Consider the following 12,235-nt stretch of genomic DNA (forward strand, 5'->3'; position numbering starts at 1 on the left):
ATTTACTAGCCGTCGCCCACCCAAGAGACTATGTCACATAGGAGCAAAACCCTGCCAAAGCACGGATTTACAGCACACGCCGACCAATGCATATGAAGACAAGAACCTCTCCTTACAAAATAAAAAATCACAAACCCACAACTTTAACATCAATTCCACAATTCATAGATACATGCCCTCCGAATCTGTCTACACACAATTTGCCACTAGGTTGCCATAGCCATAACCCTGCGGAGAACTAGTCATAACCTGATGAGCACAACTCCAATTGGGGAACTTTAAAGCTTGAGAGAAAGCTTGAAAAATGACTGGCGAGAAAGCTGAAGATGACTAAAATTGATTCCATACGCCCCCATGAGCAAAATTGACGTGAACAGAGAGCTGTCCCAGCACGACTACACGTAGAGAAGGCTAGTCGAGGCAAAAAACTGCATCCAAGAGCACCAAGGAGACAGAACGAGATAAAACCTGCAAATTTCTGATCTTTTGCTGAACGTTTTTTAGTTTGTACATGAGTTTAACTTATATACAAGGCTCACTTCAAAAAACTCACTCACGGGCACTTACAGTAGCCCGACAACTGTCACTAGACTAGCGACTTGCAGTGCATGTACATGTGCTTGCTCTAAAAAACCCACAAAAAGAAAGCCCACACACCCTTTTGACATCGGGCGTCATGTCCATATGTACAAATTTACAAAAAATGGGGTGTCAGAAATGCGCCCAACATAGTTTGCCACACCCCAGCCTGCTAGATCATTCATGATCAGCAGCACAAAAGAGATCCTGTAAACCACATGAGGGAGTCTTCAACTCATCTTCATCATTAACCACATGATCAGCAAATTCTTCAAAAGAAGGCTCATCCTCAATCACGGTCATCAACCTTGCAATATACTTCTTCAACCTGTAGCCATTCACACACGTGCTTTATGCGGGGTACCATCCAAGTCAGCAAGCTGATATGTGCCATTCGGAAACCTGTTTAAGACCAAGAAAGGACCTTGCCACTTGATTTGAAATTTCTTTTGAAAAGTGCTATCAAGCTTACTATTGTAACGGAGCACCATGTCACCCTTCTTGATGTCCTTGTTCTTTACCTTCTCATTTGCCTTTGCTTGACTCTTCTTCAAGACCTGCTCATAATGCTCAAAAGCTAACACCCTATCCAATTGTACACATTGAAAATATAAAAGTCTTTCCTTGAATGCATCCTTGGGCTCTTCTTCAAGCTTTAGCATCATCTTCAAGGATGGTATCTCCACCTCAATAGGAAGTAAAGCCTCTTTGCCAAAAACTAGATGGAAGGGAGAAAAACCAGTACCTGATTTGATGGCAGTCCTATAAGCCCATAGAGCACAAGGTAGCTCTAAATCCCAAGTCTTCACATTGTTTCTTGTCATCTTTGTAAGAATCATTATGAGCTCTCCATTAAACCTTTCATTCATACCATTGCATTGGGGATAATATGGAGTAGTAAACCTGCGATGCACATGAAGCTTTTCACATAGATAATCCACCAACTCTCCCCCGAAACCTGGACCCTTGTCAGAAAGTAACTCCAATGGCATGCCAAATTTGCAGCAAATATCTTCATATATAAATAAGGAAACATCTTTACTCGTGATGTGCTTAACAGCTTTGGCTTCGGCCCACCTAGATAGATAGTCAACATCAGTAAGTATGTAACATTTGCCTCTAGTTGTCATAGGTAGAGGACCTATTGCATCAATACCCCACTTCTCAAACACATCATAAGCCACAATGGTGCCTCTAATTTCTGATTTGAGAACCCTATTTGCCATGCTTTGACACTCTTTACAAGACTTGCACCAATGATGAACATCACGTTGAACACTTGGCCACACATAACCCTCCTGCAAGACTTTATGCAAAGTGACCACCACAAGAACCCTCATGATTCTCCTCTAAAATTTTGTAAATTTCCTCTTTCCAAGGCACTTTTGTCATCACAAGATCAGCCCCCTTCATATACAAGGCATCACCAAGTAGCACATACCTTTTGGCACGACGTAGGAAGGCGTACTTTTTTGGCTTTTCCAACTCTGATGGAAGCATACCTGTTTGTAGAAACTCTCCCTCCCTCTCTAAAGCTTCCCTTCCCAAATAAAGAGGAGAATCAGCCCTTATCACATACAATTGCCCAATTGAAGCTTGCGCTGCACCATGTGCTTCTTCATTTTGAGACCTGTCCACATGCCTTAAACTCCAAACTTCAAAATGCTTAAGTAGATTCTTCACTTGAAAACACATATTTTTCAGCCTTGGATTCTTACTTTGCCACACCCCAAGTACTTGCTTAACCACCAAAAGAGCATCACCTCTTACCCTCACATGACGGATGCCAAGCTCAAGGCAAAGGTTGAGACCTTTCTCCAAAGTAGTATACTCAGCTTCATTGTTGCTTTGTGTTGTAAGCTTCAAACTCCTTTTGGTTACCAAAGCACCTTGAGGATCATAAACTACCACACCTCCTGAAGCTTCACCATGCGCTTTCCTGTAAGAGCCATCAAAAAACAATAGATAGGCATTGTCTATGTCAGGAGCTTCCATGTGTTGCTTCTTCACTGCATCCTCCTTAAGAAGAAGAGGGATTTCCTTATAGGTAAGCAAATCAGCAAATGTAGCCCTTGTACTCTCCTCAACAAGAAAAGAGAATTGGAATTCCTGTAGCTCCACAATCCACTTCATGAGCCTCTTTGACAAAGTAGGGCTATTCACCAATTGAGGTAAAAGAGTGTAGCTAGTGAGGAATGTGAATGGTTTAGGGAGAAGGTAGTGCCTAAACCTTCTACATGCATAAATCACACTCACCATAATGAGCTCCACCTCAGTATAGCCTCTCTCCACCTCTAGCTTCACCTTGCTAGCACAATAGATAGGCTTCATGTAGTGGGAATTGTTACCTCGTTGAAGAAGCATAGCTCCAATAGCATCCTCACCTACTGATGGATTCACATAAAACTCCTTATCCCAATTAGGAGATTGCATAGCAGGAAGAGAACCAAGAACCTCTTTGATACCTTGAAAAACCTCTTCACATTCATTTGTCCATTGTAGAGGATCCAACCTTGCTACTTGTTGTAGAGGATAAAGAAGTTGAGAGGACAAAGGAATGAACCTTGCCATATACTTCACCTTTTGAATAAAAGTAGAAAGTTGCTTTGTATCTTTAGGTGATGGGAGGAGCACCAAAGCCTTCACTTTGTCAGGATCCGGTTCAATCCCATTCTTTGAGATCATATGCCCCAAAAACTTCACTCTTGGTTGAGCAAGATGACATTTCTTTGGGTTGAGTTGACCTCCACTTTCATCATATTGCTTCAATGCCATTCCAAGCTTTGCACAATGATCCTTTCTAGAGCTATAAACACAAAAGTCATCAATAAGATCCTTCACAAACTTGCCAAGAAAGGGAGAGAACACCTTGTTGACGCGCTTTTGATACCACGCAAAGCCATTCATAAGACCAAAAGGAAGCACACAATAACAAAAGCATCCCCATGGCGTGATAAATGTGGTCTTCTTTCGATCTTCCAAAGCCAAGGTGAGCTGAAAATATCCAGAGAATCCATCACATACGCTATATCTCTCATGCCCTGCAATAGAATCAAGTATGTCATCTATGAAAGGAAGAGGGTATGGATCCCTCTTCATGGCTGCGTTTAGAGGCTTAAAATCAACACATATCCTCCACTTTCCATCCTTCTTGGGTGTGACAACAACAGGACTCACCCATTCTGCAGTGCTCACAGGACATATGAAACCTGCTTCAAGAAGATTGTCTACCTCTTCCTTTAAAGCATTAAGTTGTACCTGTCCCATTCTCCTTAGCTTTTGGTGTACGGACTGAGATCCTTCCTTGATTGGAATGTGGATTTCCTCTCCCTTAAAGCCTCTAATTTCCTCATAAGAAGTGATGAATAAATGGGAAAATTTTTGTATCATATGTAGGTACTCACTCTTCTCATGACTAGCCAAGTCGGGAGACAACATACCTTGTATCAGCTCCTGTTTGACATTAGGTTGAACTTTGGGTTGCATCAGCTCTTCAATTTGCTCATAAGGACCAGAGATATACTCATTCTCCATAAGGCCAAGAAATATTTGTTTCTCATCATGCTCTTCTTCAAGAAACAAGGAGGAAACATCTAGATCACTATCGCTGCTATCTTCCACTTCATTGCCCTCATCCCCATTGTCTTCTTCTTCAATTGAGTACTCTTCTTCATCACTTTTCTCATCAAAATCAGCATCCAAAGATTGCTTTCTAGCCATGTCAAACCTCTTCTTATCACCCCTTCTATTGTAGAGAGTGATGGTACCATGTCCCCAATCCTTTATAGCTTTGGTTGCCTGTAACCATGGTCTTCCAAGGATGAGAGGGAAAGCACCAATACCCGCGGGCATAACATGGAAATTGACCAGCACTTTAACATCAAATACATCCAACTCCAAGTCCTTTACAACTCCCAAGCACCTCACCCTTGATTGGTTGGCAAGCTTTATGCGAAAACCTGAATTCTTAACCATGTTGAGTCCCAACTTTGATACACAAGCTTGAGTAATAACACATACCTGTGCACCTCCATCAATATAAGCCTCTCCAATGCACTTCCTCTTATGACATGCATCCATAGTAGGACATATATCAGGTAGCTCATTCAAAGACAATACTCTCACTGACCCCCTTGCAGGCTCCTTCTTCATGGGGTTGACTACGTGCTTCCATTGCCTCTTTAACTTGGGACACATCTCCATGACTTGCCCAAAGGTAACATCAGCCTTTCTACCCACCAAATCAGCCCTTAAACTATAATTTGGTTACCCTTATCCCAAAGGAAAGTCGGATGCATTGTAATGTTTCCTGGGATTTCTCTTCTTCTTCTCTTTACCTGTACCTGTTTCAACCTGTTTCCCTCTTTTATGGCTGGGACTTGTATCACTCATGTCATGATCTCTTGTAACCCTCTTACCTACAAGCATGACCATAGCTCCCAAATCATCCTCTTTCTTCTCCAAACGGATTATGCTTACCACTTTTGTTTTGCCCGTCTCTTCTGCTGTCAATCCACTTGGTCCTGCTTCCCCTTTAATCTCAATACCATAATCTTGAGCTCGAGAAGGAATTTGTGGAGGAAGAGGAAACACGTCGCCACCCATTCTCTTTGGCTTGTCACATTGAGGGCTTTTATGACCCCATTCACCACAATTGTAGCATTGAAACATATCCCCTCTTCCAACCATGCCTCTTCCTCTACCACATGTATAACCCTCATTGCTTCCATAACCACGTCCATATCCATAACTTTGACCTCTTCCACCTCCCATCATATGCACACTAAGATTCTTCATAAGACCTACAACCTCTTGCATCTCCTTGCGAAAGGCATTCACATCATGAGAATCTTGTTGATCATAACCTGGCTCCCTGATGAGGACCCTTGGTTGCTCTACCGCTTTCACTTCAAGCTTTGGCTCCACAGTGATTCCACGTTGATGAAGACGCTCTGCTTTCCACTCTTTATTCTTTGCAATTTCAACTGCCTCCTCAAAGGTCCTTGGCTGCTTAAGCTCTACCTTCAAGCGTAGGTTACTCTTCAAGCTTGCAAGAAACCTGTCCTTCTTCAACATGGCTGGAGGAATTTCAGCCCCCAAAGATGTACACCACTTTGCCCATAACGCATTGAATGCCTTGACAAAGTCTTCTATGGTTTGGCCTTCATCTTGTACTAAGCCTTGAATAGACTGCCATACCTTTTGTGGGTCTTCCACCTGTTGAAAGTGTGTAAGAAAAGCATGCCTTACCATTTCATAAGTCATAACTTGAGGAGGTTGGGCTGATTGTAGATCCTTTTCGTAGCCTTCCAACCATTCCCTAGCATCTCCCTTCAAACAGAAGTAGAAGATTCGTAGCACCAACGCTGGGTCTTGCTTGTCAGCAAGAAGGCAAGCAAACTCCATTCTCTCAATGAAAGCTTTCAAACTTTCATTTCATTTCCCACTAAACTCCGGAAAATTAAACGCCATGTCTTAAAAACCTGTAAAGTGAAGGTAACTTGAAGCGATTCCTCGGTGGCTGGCACCAAAACACTGTTGGGAAACAAGCAAACTGAAACACCTCTATAGTGATGTCACCCAAGAGCGTTGAAAGAGAACTACAAGACACCAAAAGCTTTGCAAAATCCTTTTGAAACGCCACAAGTCCAATAGGAGTAGACCCTTGGGAATTTACTAGCCGTCGCCCACCCAAGAGACTATGTCACATAGGAGCAAAACCCTGCCAAAGCACGGATTTACAGCACATGCCGACCAATGCATATGAAGACAAGAGCCTCTCCTTACACAATCAAAAATCACAAACCCACAACTTCAACATCAATTCCACAATTCATAGATACATGCCCTCCGAATCTGTCTACACACAATTTGCCACTAGGTTGCCATAGCCATAACCCTGTGGAGAACTAGTCGTAACCTGATGAGCACAACTCCAATTGGGGCACTTTAAAGCTTGAGAGAAAGCTTGAAAAATGAATGGCGAGAAAGCTGAAGATGACTTAAATTGATTCCATATGCCCCCATGAGCAAAATTGACGTGAACAGAGAGCTGTCCCAGCACGACTACACGTAGAGAAGGCTAGTCGAGGCAAAAAACTGCATCCAAGAGCACCAAGGAGACAGAACGAGATAAAACCTACAAATTTCTGATCTTTTGCTGAACGTTTTTTAGTTTGTACATGAGTTTAACTTATATACAAGGCTCACTTCAAAAAACTCACTCACGGGCACTTACAGTAGCCCGACAGCTGTCACTAGACTAGCGACTTGCAGTGCATGTACATGTGCTTGCTCTAAAAAACCCACAAAAAGAAAGCCCACACACCCTTTTGACATCGGGCGTCATGTCCATATGTACAAATTTACAAAAAACGGGGTGTCAGAAATGCGCCCAACAGCGCTTATGGAATTTTCCTTCCTCTCCAAGAGGATAGAGAGCTTAGGAGGCCTCTTGAAGATATCCCCAAAAGAAGACTCTCTCCCATACGAGAGGAGGAATCCAAAGAGAAAAAAGCAATGAAACTTGAAGTTCCTCAGAAGATGTGGATCCTCAAAGACGGCGGTCTAGACGATCGCCCACTCCTCCCAAGAGGAAAAGATCAACACACAATCCTTCTCCTCATCACTCTGAAATGGAAGAGAGGAAACAAAGGAAGAAAAGGGCAAGAAAGAGGTCACCCTCTTCTCCTTCTTCTTCACCTTCCTCCTCTTTTGACAAAAGCTATGGCTATTCTCCCAAAGAATACAAGAGGGGAGGACATCGCAAATCATACCTTGCGTGGCGAAGGTTACAAAAGCTAAAGAAGTTCAAGGAGGGAGGAAAGAGTATCTCTTTTCTCACCTATGATGGAACCTTTGGTGCTACCGACAAAGTGTTGGCCTTGATCCACCAACAATTTGTTGATGTGGCCTTTGGAGATGAGGGCTTCAGGGAGTCCTCCAAGCTACACCATGTAGCTATGCACTTCTAAAAATCATCTTTGTCAATGGTGGGATAGCCTTCGTGGCAATGGTGAAGCAACAAAGACATGGAAACTCTATGAGTTTCCATCATGAAGAAATTCCTTGCAAGCAATGCAAAGGACAAAGTGCTTACCAAATGGTGCAGCTTGAAGCTTCTCTCTCATGAGTTTATCCACAAGTATGTAGACAAGTTTTGGGATTTACATCTCAAGGCTACTATCTTTCAAAAGATAGACTTTGCTGAGTGAAAGCAACAATTATGTGCAGGATTACCTGAAGAGATGGCTGAATACATCAACTCTCAACGGCCTGGTTCTATCACTGAAGTAATCCATCACGCATGGTTGCTTCACGCATCAATTTCCATCAAGGGGCTAGACAAAATGTCAAGTCCATGGAAAACAAAGACAAAAATGATGCAAAGGGGAAAACCAATGCTCAAAATTCTTCCCAAGGCACTTCCAACAACAACAAAAACAATCTGTCCAAGGAGAAGGGAGTTTACAAAGTCAAAAACAAACTCTCTCTTGAAGGCTTGAAGCTTTTCGCAAGGACCATAAGCGTTTCAAGTGACAGGAGCAAGGACATGGCTATCGTTCTTGCCTCAAGAAGAATGCTCGCAATGAGACTCCTAGGGATTCCACCATCGAAGCTCCAAAAGAGGATGTTCATTGCAAAGGATCATCACTTTCCTATGCTTGGGGAAAGGTAAGAGAGCACCTTCATTTTGTTTGACCCTGGCTCTACTCACAGCTTCATATCAACGGAGTTGGCCATCAAGTTGGGCATTCAAGCTTTCGAGACGGGATATATGGTATCGGATGACACAACTTTCAAGGGACAGCAAGCCTCCATTACTCCCTTGATTGGGAAGTTGAGGCTTCATGTCCAAAGCTATGTCAACAAAGAAGAATTTTTCATCTCTCCTCTCCAACATGAGGATGTTATCCTAGGGGCGCCATGGTTTGATCGCATGGCTGCCAATATGAAGTTCCCTAAAAGGAGAATCTACTTCACGTATGTAGATGCTAGTGAGCATGGTCGCACTATTCCACTTGTAAAGCTTCCTGCTTTTGATGAAACAATGAAGAGCTCAGTTTTCGTGTACATGATTTTTATCAAAGAGTCTTTAAAAGATCCTAAAGTTTCATTAAATGTAAATGATAGGAATCAAGAAGAGTTAGACTTGTCTAATTTTCTAAAAGGATTCCAAGATATGTTCATCAATGATATCCCTATGGACTTACCTCCAAAACGAGGGGATGATGACCATTGCATTGAGCTCCTTCCAGGAAGCTCACCACCTAACAAGCCTCCTTATCGAGTCTCTCAAGCTCAACAAGAGGATATCATGAGGCAAGTACACGAACTGGTAGACAAAAGGATGGTGAAGCCTAGTTCCTCTCCCTTTTGTTCTCCAGTCCTTTTAGTGCAAAGGAAAGATGGTACATGCCATATGTGTGTGGACTATCGAGCACTAAACCATATCACTATCAAAAATAGATTTCCCGTGCCTCGGGTAGAAGATTTTTTTGATAAGCTACAAGGCTCTACCTACTTCAATAGGATTGACCTTAAAAGTGGCTCTATCATCAAATAACGATAGTGGATGAAGATATCCTAAAGACCGTGTTTTGCACAACGTTTGGTCTTTATGAATATCTAGTCATGTCTTTTGGCTTATACTAATGCACCAGCTATGTTCAATCGTCTAATGGAGAAAATTTTTATTCCTTACCACATATACACTGGAGTGTTCTTTGATGATATCATCGTCTACTCCAAGTCTTTGGAGGAACATAAGCAACAATGATTTTTCAAGCATTGAAGGAGAACAAGATTTTTCTCAACCAAAAGAAAAGCAATTTTTTCCTCCAAGAGATTCAATACCTAGGTCATATTATCTCTCAAGATGGTATCCGAATGGATCCATCAAAGTTAGAGGTAATAAAAGCATGGCCTAATCCAAGGAATCTATATGAGCTAAGAAGATTTATTGGTATGTGCGCATAATATAGACGCTTTTTCATAGAAAACTTCTCTCAAATAGCAGGACCATTACATGACTTAACTAAGAAGAACGTTAAGTATGTATGGACTGCTAAGGAGAAAAATGCTCTTGACAAGCTAAAGGAGAAGCTTACCTGCCAACCAGTCCTCATGCTTCCAGACCTCTCAAAGGCATTTGAGGTCCAATGTGATGCTGGTGTTGATTGCCTTGGAGCAATTTTGCTTCAAGAAGGGCATGCCATAGCATATGAGAGCCAAAGGCTCAATACCGATGAACGAGTCTTGGCATTTATGAGAAAGAACTTTTAGGTGTTCTACATTCCCTAGACACATGGAAGCACTACTTATTGGGGACTCCATTTATTCTATGAACCGACCACCAAAGTCTCAAGTATTTCATGACGCAAACCAAATTCTCTGACAAACAAATGAGGTGGGTAAATTTTCCTTCACAATTTAATTTTCATATTGCTCACATTGCTGGTAAGCACAATCAAGTGTCCGATGCACTTTCACTGATGTGTCTATAGCTACTCACAATGATCTATTCTCTATGATAGATGAGTATGCTATTGACCTTGATTTTAGAGACATAATGTCAGCCCTTGCTTTGGGGAAGAAAGAGGAACCATTCACCTTGCAAGATGGTTATCTGCTCCACAGCAATACACTATGTGTTACCCATTCCCTTCGTGAGAAAGTTATGTATGAATCCCATGCTCCTCCCTATGTGGGGCATAGAGGTATTCAACCTACTCTTTGAGGAGTAGAGACGCATTTCTATTGGCCTACCATGAAACTGGACATACAAGAGTATGTTTCAAAATGTGTAGTATGCCAAAAGACCAAGTATGATAGAGGGAAGCAACCTGGGTTACTCCAGGAATTGCCTATCCCAAATTTACCATGGGAGAGTATATCCATGGATTTCATCTTTGGATTACCCAAGTCTATCCATGGGAATATCGGAATATGGACAATAGTCGACAGGTTTAGCAAGCAAGCACACTTTATTCCTGTCAAAAATACTATTAAGGCACACCAAATGGCAACTCTCTTCAAATCTCAGATTTTCAAACACCATGGATTACCAAGATCCATCGTGTCAGATAGAGATCCTAGAATGACCAGTAACTTCTGGAAAGGTCTCTTTGAAAATCTAGAAACAAGATTAAATTTCTCTTTGGCCTATCACCCACAAACGGATGGCCAAAGTGAGACAGCCAATATTACGATACTAGATCTACTAAAGACTTATGTTATAGAAGTAGATCAATGGTCACAATGGGAAAAGTACTTACCTCTTGTAGAGTATGCCTACAATAATACTGTACATACTTCTACGGGAAAAGCACCTTTTGAGATCATTCAGGGAAGACCTAAAAGTCCCTTGCTACTCAAAGTAGATGGGAAGATCTTCACTACCGATGAGTATATCCGTGACCTACAAGAATCTTTTCAAAAGATTAAGGAGGCTATATCCATCTCTTAACAAAGGCAAAAAGCTGCTTGTTGCTGACAAGCACAGAAGGGCCTTAACATTCAAAGAAAATGATTGGGTCTTATTTAAGTTTCCTAAGGATCGATTAAGGCAAACGACGGGCAAAAATCCTACAAGCCATTAAAAGTATTATGCTAAGCTAGCAAAAAGATACTATGGTCCTTTTCAAATCTTGAAATCTAATAATGAAACGGCTTACCAACTCAAGTTGCCCAACCACTAGCTCATACACAATTCTTTTCATGTGAGCCTATTTAAGCCCTACAAAGGAGATCCACCAAGTGAACCAATTATTGAAGACCCTCCCAAAGTTGAAGACCAAGAAGAGGTGCTACAACCCAAAGCTATTCTTTGGCATGAAGACAAGGGACTACGACATGGTAATATTATCCAACGGTATCTTATTAAGTTAAAAAATTATCCTTTTGAAGATGCTAAATGGATGAAAGGAATACAGCTTAAGGATAGTATGAACCTTGTCAATGCTTACAATGCTACATTAGAGTAAGCAAATGTACAAATTTCTTTTAATTGACCCATGTTTTTGTCTTATAAGACTAGTTCTCTTTTTAATTGTGCACAAATTTAAATAGTATGCATGCTTGGAATCATGTTTGTGATGAGATGTTTCTCAAACACCAAGTAGAATTTGTCACTCTACTTTGGGAGAATGAAATGGACTAAAGAGTAGAGATGCTTGCGGCAGCTATGTCTCCCAAGCACCAAATGGATTGGTCATCCATCTTGGAAAGATGTCGTAGGGTAAAAAGGAATCCTTTACCCGCTAAGTAAGATTGATTAATGACTAAGGCTTTATCTCTTCTACCTCATAGTCAAAGACGAATATGATTTCAAAAGAGAGGTAATGTCATAAAATCTAATATCTAACCAACACAAATGATTTTCTCATATTAGACTGACCATTTAATGTGGGAGAATAAACGGGCATAAGGGTTAGGATATAGACATGTTCTTATAGATCTATCTCAACATGGGGCCAATGGTAATCAGGCCCAAATGAGAGATGGTCTATCAAAGAGCAAGGCTAACCAATGGAGCATAAAGACCTTAGGGTTAGCTTCATTGAAGACCTTCAATAATTAGTGTTAAAAGTCCTTTGACCTTAAGTAAGCTAGGGTTGTGCTTGAGGTGGGAACCCGGCCCAAGATTAAGGTGCTT

The sequence above is a fragment of the Adiantum capillus-veneris genome, chromosome 28 (assembly GCF_014529385.1).
Source record: "Adiantum capillus-veneris isolate H3 chromosome 28, ASM1452938v2, whole genome shotgun sequence".
Classification (NCBI taxonomy): domain Eukaryota; kingdom Viridiplantae; phylum Streptophyta; class Polypodiopsida; order Polypodiales; family Pteridaceae; genus Adiantum; species Adiantum capillus-veneris.